This window comes from Schistocerca gregaria, chromosome 8 (genome assembly GCF_023897955.1).
Source record: "Schistocerca gregaria isolate iqSchGreg1 chromosome 8, iqSchGreg1.2, whole genome shotgun sequence".
Lineage (NCBI taxonomy): Eukaryota > Metazoa > Arthropoda > Insecta > Orthoptera > Acrididae > Schistocerca > Schistocerca gregaria.
In genome coordinates, this window is record NC_064927.1 from 490,366,635 (window position 1) to 490,382,915 (window position 16,281).

The 16,281-nt window shown below is 44.1% G+C and overlaps 1 protein-coding gene across 2 annotated transcripts in view; it reads right to left on the reverse strand.

Annotated features, from left to right (window-relative positions):
- LOC126285378 (acetyl-CoA carboxylase) overlaps nucleotides 1–16,281 on the reverse strand; it is a 385,520-nt gene that overhangs the window by 343,046 nt on the left and 26,193 nt on the right. Inside the window, exon 1 of one of the 2 annotated variants that reach the window (XM_049984707.1) lies at nucleotides 7,618–7,687. The exons of the other annotated variant lie outside the window; for it this stretch is intronic. The gene's annotated coding sequence lies outside the window, so the exon portion shown is untranslated. Of the gene's footprint in view, nucleotides 1–7,617; nucleotides 7,688–16,281 lie in introns of those variants that run through there. 2 annotated transcript variants of the gene reach the window in all.

A 16,281-nucleotide genomic window follows, 5' to 3' on the forward strand; every position in this document is an offset into this window, starting at 1 on the left:
GAAAATTTTTCTCCAAAGCCTTGAACTGTCTCGGAACAAAAGTGAGGGATTCATATGACTCAATAATATTGTTTTCATTTCATTACAGTTATAAAGATGTCTGAGTTCTGCTGTGTTAACATTGCAAAGTCCTGTAGGCATGTGGAATATTAAGCGCAACTGTCATATTGGAAGCAGAATCAAACACATTTTTTTACTTTACTTGTCTCTAAATATTTTCAGGACAAAAAGGCAATCAATGTTGCTTCTTACTGATATATTCATTCAGAGTAACAGCTGTGTTTGACCAACCACAACTGATGCTGAAAGTGCATGTCGGCATATAGTATGCACACACAATACATTGATCTCGTGAGGCACAAGTTTCTTATAACGAAGTACGAACGTCGGTCAACAGATGACAGTCGGCAAAGAATGTTAACGGTGCTTTTTAGTTGCTACCTGTGACTCTGTCACGACAGGTAACTGAAATCGCAGCTAATCCCTTAGGATGACCCCAGGTTTACAGAAAGCAGTACGAAATTCGGCCGACAGATGGCACACGGCGTTGAATGTAAAATGCTACTTGTGACTGCTAATTGTGACTGAAATCGCAGTTAGATTCTGTAAAGTTGTTACTGTGATATCTGTGACTTCTCAGTCACTGTAATTTGTAACAGATACGCGATTTCCTACCTGCCCACGACTACTTCCTAAGACGTAGAGCGCGTTTGAATGGAAGCAAGGTTGCTATGCGTATTGCCAACGCAGATGAGTCACCCCAGCATTTCCAGCATGTTTGTTTCATCAGGCGCAGACCTTACTTCACGAGTAGTCTTCCCGTTGTTCTTTAGTCTCATGTCTGCTGTCAAGTGTAATTTATTTGCCACGCTCGCAATATCTATTGGGTGGTGCACTAAGTTCGTAACATTTTTATAAAAGTTTAACAAACACAACCGATACACGCTACAGAAACTTTAGTCACCGCTAACATATTTTCCTTCCTTGTTTACGACTAACTGCCAACTCTAGGGTAACTTTTCGATCCGCGAATGTAGAACTCGTGTAGTTTTGAGGCAAAGTAGTTCGTTGAAGATTGTACGACAGAGAGTGGAAAAGGTGACAATCTGAGGATGTCAGGTCAGGTGAATAGGGTGGGTGCAGAATGACTTCCCAGCCCAACTCCGGCTTAGTGTTTTTCGTCAGTCTAGCAGACTGAGGACGGCCGATATCTTGGAGTGGCATCAGCTCACGCAGTCTCTCCGGTCGTTGTTCTTGGAGTGCGTCTGCGAAACGTCTCAGCTGTTGATAATAAATGTCAGCAGTGATAGTTGTACCTTTGATAGGCAATTCGTATTACACCGCACAGTCGCTGTTCCACCAGATGCATAAAAATATATCTTTTGTGGACGTGTGCAGGTTGTTGTACGGGGAGTTGCTGCTTCGTTTAGGGGCAACCATGTCTTTATTTTCCCTATGTTAGCATAAAGACACCGTTCCTAGTCACCAGTAACGATACAGGGTGGGAATGGTAGACGTTGTACACGAGTGAGTTGTTGACGAACAAGCACAGACGTACAGTCGTGGACAAAACGAGCGAGACCCCTCGCCTTTTCCTTATACTGACCCGCACACCTTTAAAGTCTGCGACACAGCATAACAGGCAAGGCGACGAAGTGCTGCCAACATACTACGCACAGGCGTGGAATTGACAAACTATCCGAACTTTGTCAGACTGTTTCCAGTCATGCGTAAGACTATATTAATGCTGATTTGTGTTTTAAACACAACACGTAAATATAAGATATAAATGAAAGAAGAAACGCTAATTACTATGTACTATACTAATAAAAATGAATTTCACCTTCTCGAGATAAGTACCCCAGATGGTTACGAATTAGCAAAATATTATGCACATTCGGCTGTGAAACGGTCTGTGTCAACATTCAGACCTGTCATAGTAGATTACCATTGCTGACCTACCATAAAAGTGTGCAAATTTAGCAATGCGTCAAGATTCATTACGAACTTCAGTTAAAAATCATTCTGTGCCACACGTAACTAAATTCAATTATTGACAGAAGCGGAAAAAGTAGGCAGTAACAAGTATAAAATTCTACAAGATCTTCCTATTTATATCCACAGGGCGCCGGTACAGAATAAAGGTAGCAATAAAACCAATTGGGGCGCGAGAATTTCTTAAAATTGCTTTGCTGATAGTCTACCCGCCTCCATCGAGATTGGAACCGAAAACAAACCACACCTCCCTTGCAGCAGCAAACACCTTTCACTACGCTAGCAGACAACCCAGGCAAACAGCCCTCTATTATTATCCCAGGCATGAATAAGCCGGCAATTTCGCAATGAAAATGGCAAAATGATCTGCAGTTTCTGTTGCATAGAGCTTCCTGGACTCAAAAACAAGAATTTTCTACCTTTATGTCACCGTTTATGTGACAATCATTTGGAATGTTTATCGAATAACAAGATACTGTTATTAGCGAGTAAATTTAGTGGGATAACTCTGCACCACCCCAGGAATTAACGGCTACATGGCTGCCAAATGTATTCTACAATGTTTCGAATTCTCCATTAGACTCGCCAGAAACCCAAAAGACGTTAATTAGCCGAAGTGTTTTTTAAGCTAGCTAGCAATGGGAATGCTCCCACTTCTAAAACGCGGTGTCATTAATACTGGGATCTGAATTACCACGTGTGTTGGCAGATTTTATTTGCATTCCTGTAAACGTGATTTGGATCGAAGGCGTAGCTACGATTAATATGCTGATGTATCGACTGCAACTAGAACATTTCCAATAAAGAGTAGCGGTAATTATTTATGCGGCCCCCATCTTCAGTAACTGTCGTAGTTATTTCCGTTGTTAGGTTTTCGTCACCTAAATCGGTAAAAATGGAGCCCTACTAGTCTCAGTTTCTTGACCGTCTTTCTGTCTACCGAACCCTTAAAACCCGTTTACCTCGAGTACGAATAGACGTAATAAGCGGAAATGTATCGCACTTCCTGCGGTATACGGTCCCTTGGTGGTATCAAAAAGTGAGCTATGTCGACGCAATCTAAAGATACGGCCGTTTATGTAAAGAAAATTTATGAGAAAAGTCAAAAAATGGCTCTCAGAACTATGCGACTAAACTGCTTAGGTCATGAGTCCCCTAGACCTAGAACTACTTAAACCTACCTAACCTAGCACACATCCATGCCCGAGGAAGGATTCGAACTGACGGCGCAAGGAGCCGCGCGGTCCGTGATATGACGCCGTTGAACGCACGGCTAACCCGGGCGGCAAGCTGTTAATATCATCCGGTGTTGCTACAAATTTATTCACTTCTGGTAAATGATTTTCTCCGCAATTCATTTAAGATAGAGTAACTAAAATATATTTGATGTTACGGAAGAGGGTGGACGCCTAATTGATTTCCACTTATTATGTCTACCCGTACTCGAGGTAAACGGGTTTTCTACATCTGCATCTACGTGGACACCCTACAAATCACATTTAAGTGCCTGGCAGAGGGTTCATCGAACCACCTTCACAATTCTCTGTTATTCCAGTCTCGTATAGCGGGCGGAAAGAATGAACACCTATATATTTACGGACGAGCTCTCATTTCCCTTATTTTATCGTGGTGATCGTTCCTCCCTACGTTGGTAGGTGTCAACAAAATATTTTCGCATTCGGAGGAGAAAGTTGCTGATTGGAATTTCGTGAGAAGATTACGTCGCAACGAAAAACGCCTTTCTTTTAATGATTTTCAGCCCAAATCTTGTATCATTTCTGTGACACTCTCTCCCATATTTCGCGATAATACAAAACGTACTGCCTTTCTTTGAACTAAATTTACTCGCTAATAACAGTATCTTGTGTTATCTTATGTTAGCAATCTTTAACAATGAAAGAGTTCCCAACTAAAATCTAAATAATTCTCCCAACCAGAAACGTGAGCATTTAAATAGCATACATGCTAAACGGCAGTCAGCATTGCCAAGATTCATGAAAGGTACGTAATATCCGTACGGCATACAGAATAGCTAACTACAAGTTGTACACAGTGTTTGTAAATTAATTATGCAAAAGTAATCCTTAATTGTGAAAAGGATAAATAGCTTACAGAAATGTCTGAGATAGCACTAAATGCATCTATCTTCAAATTTCATTCCCGCCGAACTTCCCGACGTTCCCGCTACGTGGGATGCACGAATGCAATCAATGGAGTCCTATAACGGTACAGAGCGTGTACAGTGTTTTTTATGGTTTCATGAATATACATCCACTACTACAGTTCAGAGACAATTCAGGACTACATATAGCAAGCCATCACCTCAAAGATAAACTGTTATTAACTGGTAAAATCGTTTTTACGAAACACACAGGACGCCAGGTCGGCCAGCAGTCTCTGACACAGCGATTGAACACGTTCGGCAGTCTTACATTCGTAGTCTGGGTAAAGTAACGAGACGTGCCAGCTTAGGACTTAATATGCCTAGTAGTGCAGTGTGAAAGGTATTACGGAAAAGCCTGTCATTTAGACCTACAAAGTGAGACTGTTGCAAGCTTTAAGAGAAACTGACAAAGAACAACGTGCTGAATTTTGTGTATAAATGTTTAACAAAATGCGCACTGAAGATGATTTTCTTAATAAAATTGTGTTCACTGACGAAGCCTCCTTCCATCTGCAGTAAAGTGAATCGGCGTAGCATTCTCATTTCGGGTGAGCATAAATCACGTCACTAATAGAACAAGTACGGAATTCGCCTAATGTAATTGTTATTGCGCTGTAAGAAGATTCACGGTCCCTTTTTTTTTGCCGAGTCAACTGTACCTGTCTATCTTACCTGGATATGCTTGAACATTATCCAATGCCTCAACTACAAGAGATGAGTACAGAATTTATTTTCCTGCAAGATGGCGCGTCACCGTATAATTGTCGTGAAGTTGTCGCGTATCTGCATAGGAATGTGCGGACTTTCCCGGACTGCACGTGGTGGAAGAATATGCTGGTCACCAAGTGTACCTGATTTAACCCTAATGGACTTTTGTGCACGGCGCTACATTAAAGGCAGAGTGTCTGTTCCTTCGCTTGCTGGAAACGTCGAAGAGCTGCGACAACCGATAACACAAGCAGTTGCCACTAAGCATCAAGACTTGCTTCACAGTATTTGACAGCAAACTGATTACAGATGGGGCATGTGTCGTGTTACAAAAGGTAGCTACGTCCGACATTTGTAAATAAAACTTGAAGACTTACTGTATTCAGTGCTGTATCGGACATTCTGTAAGTTATTTAACTTTTTCACAATTTAAGGATACTTTTATATAACTAATTTATAAACACCCTGTATGTCTGAAATCGTCGGTATTCAGGCCAGACACGAGAATACAAACTGGCATATAAATGGGTGACAGTGACAGAAGAGATGAGAGGGTTTTTGTTCGCCTTCTACAAATTTTGCTAGATAACGAGCGATGGTGAATTGTGCGAATGTCCACAGAGCTTTCTGTGAGGTTAAGAACCATCTTCCACCCACAGAGTTGGGGGTGAAAACGGAGTGACGTAGAAGCTTAACTTTGCAACGTTTGGAGCAATTTCAATTTATATATCTTTCTTTCGCTGACGCCATGGTCCCACAGCGATCGCAGGGTCGGCGTGGTTGCAACGGATTTGGCAGTGTTAGGGATGGCCGGATGCCCTTCCTGCCGCCACCCCGTACCCCCCAGGAAGGAATCGCTGTACCCCAACTGTCTGCGTCTAGTGTAAAGCGTGAAATAGTGCGGACGTGTTTCAAATGTCTGCGACGCATGTAACTGAGGCGGAACGTGGGGACCAGCCCGGTATTCACCGAGTGGGATGTGGAAAACCGCCTAAAAACCACATCCAGGGTGTCCGGCACACCGGCCCTCGTCGTTAATCCGCCGGGCGGATTCGATCCGGGGCCGGCGCGCCTACCCCAGTCCAGGAAGCAGCGCGTTAGCGCTCTCGCCTACCCTGGCGGGTAGCCTATATATTTATATATATAATTACTTGTATAATGATTAATTATACAATATATCTAATTAACATTGTTAACACAAAAATATTGTGGTGGATATATAAACAAACCACTCCTAGGGGTTGGGGAGGGGTGAGAAGAATGACATGCAAAAGTATTCGGTAACGACTATCCTTTATATCTATGGGAATTACCTAGAAATTGAAGCTGAAACTCGTTAAACGATCACTGCCTGTGAAAAGTATAAACAATACCTTTGTGGTTCTAGTATCACACATTTGTAAGCTCTGAGTGTCTCCCAAGCTTAATGATTCTCACAACATTAAAACTACTTGTGATATTGTGGACAATGTCAGCAGTGAACTGTCCATATAAGTTCATAGACACCAGAAGTTGGAACATTCCGTTTGGGCTGCCTCTTAAAGACACCAGAAGTTGGAACATTCCGTTTGGGCTGCCTCTTAATGATCCAGATTTGTGCAGCCGTGTCACAATAGATATGATTCTCGGGGCAAAAGCTTTCTTTGATATTACAGGCAATGAAGGAATAGAGAAACCAAATCGTCCCACAATGTCGGACACAAAATTTGGTTGGATTTTAACAAATAGGATTGCTGTAACTCCACGTAAGGAGCAATATAAATCGCGCTAAGCACACATTCAGCAACATCCAGTTCGTGATGGAAACCAGGGGTTCGTAGGGTGGCTGGTTGAATAACGAAAGGCTTCTCGGCGACTGCAGCTTCGGAGATTTGATGTTGTATGTCCTTTCTGCCAATCCTGAACCCTCTATCCTTGAGATTCCTGGCAATAGGTGGCACAAGGGCCAGCTTGTACAACACCTCAATCAGTCCTTTTCGAACAGATGATCACCTAAATAAACTAGAAAATATATCGGAAAAAATTAAGTAGATAGGATAATACGCTACACGGGGTGGTGAGAAACAGTCTGAAAAACTTGTTAAGGATGTCGCAGGGGGATGTTATTAAATGTTAAGAAAAGTCGATACGTTGCGCCGTTTCCGAGTTATTTAAAACTGAAGTTAGCCAATAAGGCCGTCGCGCACACAAATTCAAGCAGCCTACCAGAGACAGTGTCGCCAAACGTGTTCTTCGTCTGGTTTCCTCAAACCTAACAAACGTACCGTTTCTCATTTAGCTTAATTTTATCATTTCCAAAAAGGGCATATTTTAACTACTAATGGCATTTCAGCAAGTGATAACTCACGGGCCCACAGATGTCCGTACAGTACTGTATTTTTGCCCGTACAAGCGCTTGAATTTGCGCGCTCAATCACGTCGAAACGGCAACACGTATGAAATTTCTCTCTTAACAATTGTTTCCCAGCACAACCTCCCCTGTAATATCCTTATAGGCTTTTCAGACTTTTTTGACCCCCTATAAAATGCAAACAGATAGCTCATCTTAAAAGCACAAAACCTCACGAATCTAAAAGGATTATTTTTTTAAAACATGCAGAATCCTACTCATGAGGTAAGGTATATACACGCTGCAGTCAAACGGCGCACTGAAATTACTCACTGAAGGGCTTCTCCGGAAACATTGTGGATGTCTTTAATTCCTCCTCTTTTGAAATCACAAATCACTCAATTTAAAATATGATACATACCTTGAAGTTCACCGCACTCGCACAAAGTATCATTTGCGAGACCCCATTTTATCGCCAAGCTTTTACAATAATCCGTTCCAGTTCTTATTCTGTTTAGTCTTGTCCAGAGTCATCTTGGAAGGTCACTACCACGAACTTGTTTGGCCACGTCAGCAATAAGGAAATCATTTTACTGGGTGTTTCTTCGCGACCGTCTGACGTCCAGAAGGCACAGTGCGTTCGTGTCGGCAGCGGACTAAACGGCTGACGTAGGCTGGTCACTGTGGACAAAGGACGAGCGCCGGATGTGGCCAACTACGGCTGCTCCCGCTCCAGTGCATACAGCCTCACTGCCGCGAACAGTCAAACGCCTGCTCAAAATTGCTGACACATTTTCTTACAGCCCACTGCAGAACAAAGACGCAAATCAAAACCGGGCCAACTAACAAGTAATGCAAATCGTCGACCAAGGTACTTACAATCACAATAATAAACATTTCCGTACAATAAACAGCAGCGAGCAGAAAATTCTTCCTTAGCAGAGCAACTGATCAAACTCTCCCACTTCAGGAGAAATTCGAAAATGTCTATAGGGTAACGATGTGCAACCCACTCACTGGAATACGATTCACCAGTGTGTATGTTGTTATCGCGGTCTCCAGTGCGAAGACTGGTTTCACGCAACTCTCCATGTCTGAGTGTGTTCTGTCAACAGACCCCCTCTTCTAGTCAGGTTTTGCCACAAACTTTTTTTCTCCCCATTCTATTCACTACCTCCTCATCAGTTATGTGATCCACCCGTCTAATCTTAAGAATTCTTCTGTAGCTCCAAATTTCAAAAGCTTCTATTCTCTTCTTGCCTAAACTGTTTATCGTCCATGTTTTACTTCCGTACGTGGCTGCATACTATACAAATACTTCCAGAAAAGACTTCCCAACACTTATACAAACATTCGATGTTAACAGATTTCTCTTCTTCAGTAACGCTTTTCTTACCATTGCCAGTTCACATTTTATATCGGCATCATCAATTATTTTGCTGCCCAAACAGCAAATTTCATCTACTACTTCAAGTGTCTCGTTTCCTAATCTAGTTCCTTCAGGAGATCACCTGACTTATTTCGACTACGGTCCATTATCCTTGCTTCGCTTATGTTGCTGTTTATCTTCTAGCCTCCTCTCAAGACACTCTACATTCCGTTCAACTGCTCTTCCAACCCCTTCGCTGTCTCTGACAGAATAACAATGTCATCGTCAAACCTCAAAGTTTTTATTTCTTGTCCCTGAACTTCAATTTCTACTAAAAATTTGTCTTTACTTTCTTTCCTTTACTGCCTGCACACTGTACAGGTTGAATAACATCGGGATAGCCTACAGCCCTGTCTCTCTCCCTTCTCGTCCGCCCCGGTAGCTGAGTGGTCGGCACGGCGGTCTGTCACGCCAAGGAGCCCTGGTTCGATTCCCGGTTGGGTCGGAGATTTTCTCCCCTCAGGGACTCGGTGTTGTGTTGTACTCATTATCATTTCATCATCATCAGTGGAAGGTAACGGGAAACCACCACTGGAATCACTTCCCTAGACGCTCATGCGGTGGACCTCTCTGACGAGGCTTCCCCCAAGACGAGACCTGCCATAAGGCAGAACACAATGTTAAAAGTTCTCCCTTCTCAACCACTGCTTCCCTTTCATGCCCCTCGAGTCATAACTGCCGTGTGGTTTCTGTACAAGATGGCAATATCCTTTCGCTCCCTGTATTTTACCCTTGTTACCATCAGAATTTCATACCGAGTATTCCAGTCGACATTGTCAAAATATTTCTCCAAGTTTACAAATACTATAAACATAGTTTTACCTTTCCTTAACCTATTTTCTAAGAGAAGTCGTAGGGTCGGTATTGCCTCGCGTGTTCCTAAAAATTTTCCGGAATTCAAACTATTCTTCCCCGAGGTCAGCTTCTACCAGTATTTCCATTCTTCTGGAAAATATTCGTGTTAGTATTTTGCAACCGTGACTTATTAAACTGATAGTTCGGTAATATTCACACCTGTCAGCACATTCTTTCTTTGGAATTGGAATTATTATATTCTCCTTGAAATCTGAGAGTGTATCACCTGTCTCATACATCTTGTACAACGAATGGAAGAATTTTGATGTGGCTGGCTCTCCCAAGGCTGTCATCATGACGGAATGTCGTCTACACTGGGATCTTGTTTCGACGTAGGTCTTTCAGTGCTCTGTCAAACTGTTCTCGCAGTATCATATCTTTCAATTCATCTTCATCTACGTCTTCATCCATTTCTGTAATATTGCTTCCAGGTACATCTTCTTAGTACTGACCCTCTATACACCCCTTCCACGCTTCAGCTTTCCCTTCTTTGCTTAGGACTGGTTTTCCATCAAAGCTTTTGATGTTCATAGAGCTCTACTATTTTTTTCAAAAGCCTCTTTAATTTTCTTGTAGGTGGTATCGGCCGAGTCATCCTCGGCCACAGGCATGTGGATGTGGTCAGCACACAGCTCGCCCGGCCGTTGTCAGTTTTCGTGACCAGAGCCGCTACTGCTGAATCACGTAGCTCCTCAAAAATTGTTCAAATGCCTCTGAGCACTACGGGACTCAACTTCTGGGGCCATCAGTCCCATAGAACCTAGAACTACTTAAACCTAAATAACCTAAGGACATCACACACATCCATGCCCGAGGCAGGATTCGAACCTGCGACCGTAGCGGTCGCTCGGTTCCAGACTGTAGCGCCTAGATCCGCTCGGCCACTCCGGCCGGCTGTAGCTCCTCAATTGGCCTCACGAGAGCTGAGTGCACCCCTTTGCAACAGCGCTCGGCAGTCCTGGATGGTCACCCATCCACGTGCTAGCCATGCCCAACAGCGCTTAAATTCGCTGACCTGAAGGGGACCGGTGTTACCACTGCGGCAAAGCAGTTGGCCTGCACACTTTGTTGGTAACTTTTCCACGTTGTTCTTGATCTGGTAGACAATATTAATGGCAACTTAGACACTTCGCAGATGGTGCAGTTATCTGTAAGCATACACATCAAAAAAACTTTCGCATCACCCCGGTTCCCAGAACTCCCAAAGATAGACGTTAACTGTGGATACTGTATCAGAGACACATTCCCTTTGCCTGTTCAGAGATGTCACTAAACTAGCCCAAAGATGTAAACAACCATGAAATGATCAGCGCCTATTAGAAGGAGGGGATCCGACAGCCGATCAGTTCCAGTCATTCCACCAGGAAGGACGTATACAGCTCGTGTGTCTGTAGTTCAACCATACCTAGACGGTCAATACCGCGGTTCGATCGCGTCCGCTCTGTTACTTTGTGCCAGGAAGGGCTTTCAACAAGGGAAGTGTCCAGGCGTCTCGGAGTGAACCAAAGCGATGTTGTTCGGACAGGGAGGAGGTACAGAGAGACAGGAACTGTCGATGACATGCCTCGCTCAGGCCGCCAGAAGGCCACTACCGCATTTGATGACCGATATTTACGGATTATGGCTCGGAGAAACCCTGACAGCAACGCCACCGTATTGAATAATGCTTCACGTGCAGCCACTGGACATTGTGTTACGACTCAAACTGTGCGCAATACGCTGCATGACGCGCAACTTCACTCCCAACGTCCATGGCGAGGTCCATCTTTGCAAGCACGACACCATGCAGCGGGGCACAGATGGACCCAACAACAAGCCGAATGGGACCGCTCACGATTGACATCACGTTCTCTTCACCGATGAATGTCGTATATGCCTTCAACCAGACAATCGTCGGACACGTGTTTGGAGGCAACCTGGTCAGGCTGAACGCCTTAGACACACTGTCCAGCGAGTGCAGCAAGGTGGAGGTTCCCTGCTGTTTTGGGATGGTATTATGTGGGGCCGCCGTACGTCGCTGGTGGTCATGGAAGGCGTCGTAACAGCTGTACGATCCGTGAATGCCATCCTCCGACCTATAGTAGAACCGTATCGGCAGCCTATCGATCAAGTATTCTTCTTAATGGTCGACAATCCGCGCCCCCATCGTGCACATCTTGTGAAAGACGTACTTCAGGATAACGACATCGCTCGACTAGAGTGTCCAGCATCTTCTCCAGACATGAACCCTATCGAACATGCCTGGGATAGATTGAAAAGGGCTGTTTATGGACGACGTAATCCATCAACCATTCTGAGGGATCTACGCCGAATCGCCGTTGAGGAGTGGGACAATCTGAATCTAAAGTGCTTGATGAACGTGTGGACAGTATGCCACGACGAATACAGGCATACGTCAATGCAAGAGGACGTGCTGCTGGGTATTAGGGGTACCGGTGTATACAGCAATCTGGACCACCACCTCAGAAGGTCTCGCTGTATGGTGGTAAAACATGCAATGTGTTGTTTTCATGAGCAATAAAAAGGGCAGAAATGATGTTTATGTTGATATCTATTCCAGTTTTCTGTACAGGTTCCGGAACTCTCGGGACCGAGGTGATGCAAAACTTTTTTTGATGTGTGTATAATAATGTACTGTCTGAAAAAAAGCTCCAGAAATATCTAATCAGATCTTGATACGATTTCAAAGTTACCTCAAGGGGAAACTTGCTTCATATACACAAAAATGTAAAATTAAGCATTTCACAAAAAGTATTTCACAATTACAGCTCTCTGCTTGGAACGCAACTCTATTACGGGCGCCATTTTGAAGGTCACGTATAGCGTCTCGACCTATCGGAACTTCATGAAACTATATGGGCTGAAGCGGAAATATTCCACGATGTTCCACAACAAATTCCGTATTTTTTCAACAGAAATTGGCCGACAAAAAAAAATGTGTCGCATTACTTATTGAATGTCCCTCGTAGATTGTTAAGGAGCATTAGAAAAGACAAATTTCAAATCTTCACCCAACCATCTTGATTCATGTCTGCTGTTCCAAAATAGCATGAAGTAAATACCCAGAACTTCTTTCGTATAGTTCCTTGTACCGTCGAGGTACGTCAAATCCGAACCTTCCTTCTTCCTGATCGCAGCGTCTCGCGCAGTGAAGGGGATTGGACACAGTCGTTAGCGACTCGTCCACCAGACGGAGACATTAAGATCAACGGCCCCCTTGCTGACATTTGGGATGAATAGGTTACGTGCCGGTACTGTATTTTATCCTCTCTTCTCTCTCTTATCATTGTCGACAGGACAAAACAAGGCACGTCTCTCTACGTGCTTTCATCATAGTCGCTAGTATTAAAGAGGTACTCTTAATACAACATACTTTGTGAATAAAACGTGTCAACAGGAACGGACGAAGATAACGCCTATCCAATTATGTGCCTGAAGCTCCCAGCTAAGGCTCCCGTATCACCTTATTTATTGTGCTTCCGTACAGCTAACTGCATTAGTTCAATGAAGAATCGATATCGCGAGAAAGGCAAAAAAAAGCATCCTTGCGCTCATAATTAAATGATAACACAGAGATCATTCGTTACTTGGAAACATTTTGAAAATATCCAACAAACATTTCGACCAATTTATAGTGATCTGAAATAAGATACTACGGCGTTTTCTTTTTCACTACTAACGAAAGGTGAAAAGCGTCCAAGTGCTGTAAAACGAGTGACGTTGCGCGCTAATAAAATACCCCAGTCTCGTACACGCAAAGAGCAGGGTTCAGATCCTCGTCTGCCCGTGCTGATTTGGCATTTCAACGGGATATCTAGGTCACTAGAAGCGAATGCAGGGAAGGTTTCTTCAGCGTCGACGTTTTTGGTAGGTATCTATATAACGTGCTCTACAAAGGTGCGGGGTTGGCACCGAAGGTGTTGTCGAAATGGAGTCACAGAGACATCCTTTGCCGTTTTATTCGCGCGTATGTTAATGTTGCACCTCCCACATCCCCCCTCCCTCGCCCTTTCCCGGTGATCAAGCCACAGGAGGCCTGAAAATGCATAAACACCCTTTGCTGCTTCGGATCACGTTCAAATTTCGTCGAATGGTTTTGAACGCTCCCTGGTGGTTCCACCCCGGATACCTGAGCAAAAATTGCCGTCGCGCTACAGTCCGAAGGGGTCAGATCACATTCAATTTGGTTGCAGCCGCACGAGGTCTTTTGACTAGGCTTGAAACGCCTTGTGTGTGATAGCAGTGTCGAACGTTGGCAAGAACCTCGTCCCGTTGCTCGTCGCACAGTGAACTGTCGCTTTCGACCGCGAAATGTATGGGAATCAAGGCCCTAAGGGAAGTGCCGGTTTCACTGAGCCCTTAATACCACCCCCTGAGGCCTTTTTGTGTAGATCCTGAGTTGCGGTGTGTGTGAAATGCTTTCCTCGGTTACCCATAAAGAAACGGCGTGATTTCAACGCTAGGTTCACGGTTGTGACCTCCGTCGCAGAGGCAGCAAAAGAAAAGGTGAAATGTGGGTAGAAAGGCGTGTGACGACCTTCTCATCGTACGACACGTCCACTGTGGCGTTGGTCAGAATTGTGGTGAAATTAGGTGTCAATATGACATCATTAACACACCTTGCTGCTCACATGAACTTCGAGATGTGGCTTTTTTCGCATGTGCCGACACCTTGCTGTCTGATGCGTCACTGAGACCGAGGGTGACGTCGCAGGGGGCCACGCTTTTGCGCTCTCTCTGTGTGTGTGTGTGTGTGTGTGTGTGTGTGTGTGTGCGAGCGCTTTGGTCTTACACCCGTTTCCCTACTCTAAAGGTAGAGATATTGTCCAACCAAAGTGTTTGAGTATCTTATTTCTATTTCATGTTTTAACTGCCACACGGATTTGTTTTTCAGACTGAGGCGAGGAACCTTACGGAATTTCACTTAAACTGGGTTTTGGGAAATTCTAGCAGTTTGTTTGAATGTTCAGATGTGTGTGAATTCCTAAGGGACCAAACTGCCGAGGTCATCAGTCCCTAGAATTACAAACTACTTGAACTAAGTTAAACTAACCTACGCTAAGAACAACATACACACTCATTCCCGAGGGAGGACTCGAACCTCCGGCGGGAGGGGCCGCGCAATCCGTGACATGGCGCCCCAAACCGCGCGGTCACTCCGCGCGGCGCAGTTTGTTAGGCTGTATCAATAAGTCGGAGCAGGAAATTTTCCTGCATGCATCGAGGACGTGCATTTGGTCAGACTTCTAACTGTTCGCTCGAGTCCACGTTTCTGACTAACGCCACATTTTCAGAGAGTTAGGAGTGGTGCCTTGGTGTTATACCCCTAGATCATACAACACTGGAGTGGTTATCTCCATAATTCAGAGTACCGCAGAAATTTAGTAGGTGTAACAACACGGAAAAGGGATAATTCCTACCTTCCGTAAATGTTACGTAATTTTGTAACCAGCGTATTGCTCTCCTACTGCAACAGTACTTGTCCCGCGGTGACAATGTTGCACTGTCAAATGGCCCTCTGACTCCCAAGTAACTCCAAAGTGGATTTAAAAACATGTTGTTCCATTACTACGCAACTTTGTAGACCATCCTCAGTTTTATTAAATGAAATATACGCCAATGAATTACCTCCTTGTCAACAATGCAGCGTCTGTCAGAGAGACTATAGCGAATTCAGTTATAATCGGTTTTTCCGTTTTAAGCTTACGGCAAATAAAGGGTATTTTTCAGCACACGCGTTTCGCTATAAGTTGTAAAAGAATCTGTGGTCATTCTGAAAATATGGATACACAATATGCCTCCACGTTTTGGTATGTATAGATTAAAAACAGTATATCTTTATAAAATTGGTGCACAATTTACTTATGTCGTTTTCCCTAATGTTACATGTTCTCAAGTCCTGTGCTTTCTTTCTTCGTTGTTAGCGGAGGATGAATCGGAAAAATAAGGTTGTACGAGATGCATTCCGTATTGATTTACACTTTATTTTTTCTCGTCATTCAAGATGTGCCATTTGATTCATCGTTACAGATGCAAATATGTAGTACTTTCGTTTAGCTGTAGGTGGCAAGACAAGCCCTAGAAGCACAATCCATACACAATAAGCCCCACTTACCAACTCCTGTCATTATGTGAGAAGGCAACACAGTGTGGTAACCAAGAACAACGCTCGACCACGTGGTTTCTGTGGAAGGAGAGTCTAAACACCGCGGACATTCACAAGCGAATGGTGTGGTTTCTGTGGAAGGAGAGTCTAAACACCGCGGACATTCACAAGCGAATGGTGTGTAGTAGTGAGTTGAGAGTATACACGGTCACGAAAAGTGCTCTTGCAACATGACGACGCCTGTCCCACAGGAGTCGGAAAAAGACAGCTGCCGTCGCTGAAATGGGGTTCCAGGTACTGTCACACCCACCACATTCTCCCGGCAGGAGGAGGTGGAGGAGGAGGAGGAGGAGGAGGAGGAGGAAGAGGGGGGGAGGGGGCTGTTCTGGCGAGATTGATATTTAAGGCTCGGCGGAGAAACTTAAGAGAGCGAAGGAAAAAATGCACGGGACTTCACAACGTGTAAGAAGAGACAAGAACCCCGTAAGTACATAGTGCGCCAATTTTATAAAGAAAAACTGTTTCTAACCTACCAAACTGTAGACATATGCATACGGTCGTATATATCCAGAGTGACCACAAATGATGATTTATAAATAAAAGCGAAAGGCGTCTGGGGTTGAATACCCTTTAATTGCAGTAAGCTTAAGACGGTACAACCAATATTAATTGACTATAACAGCTGCTGTGGTATA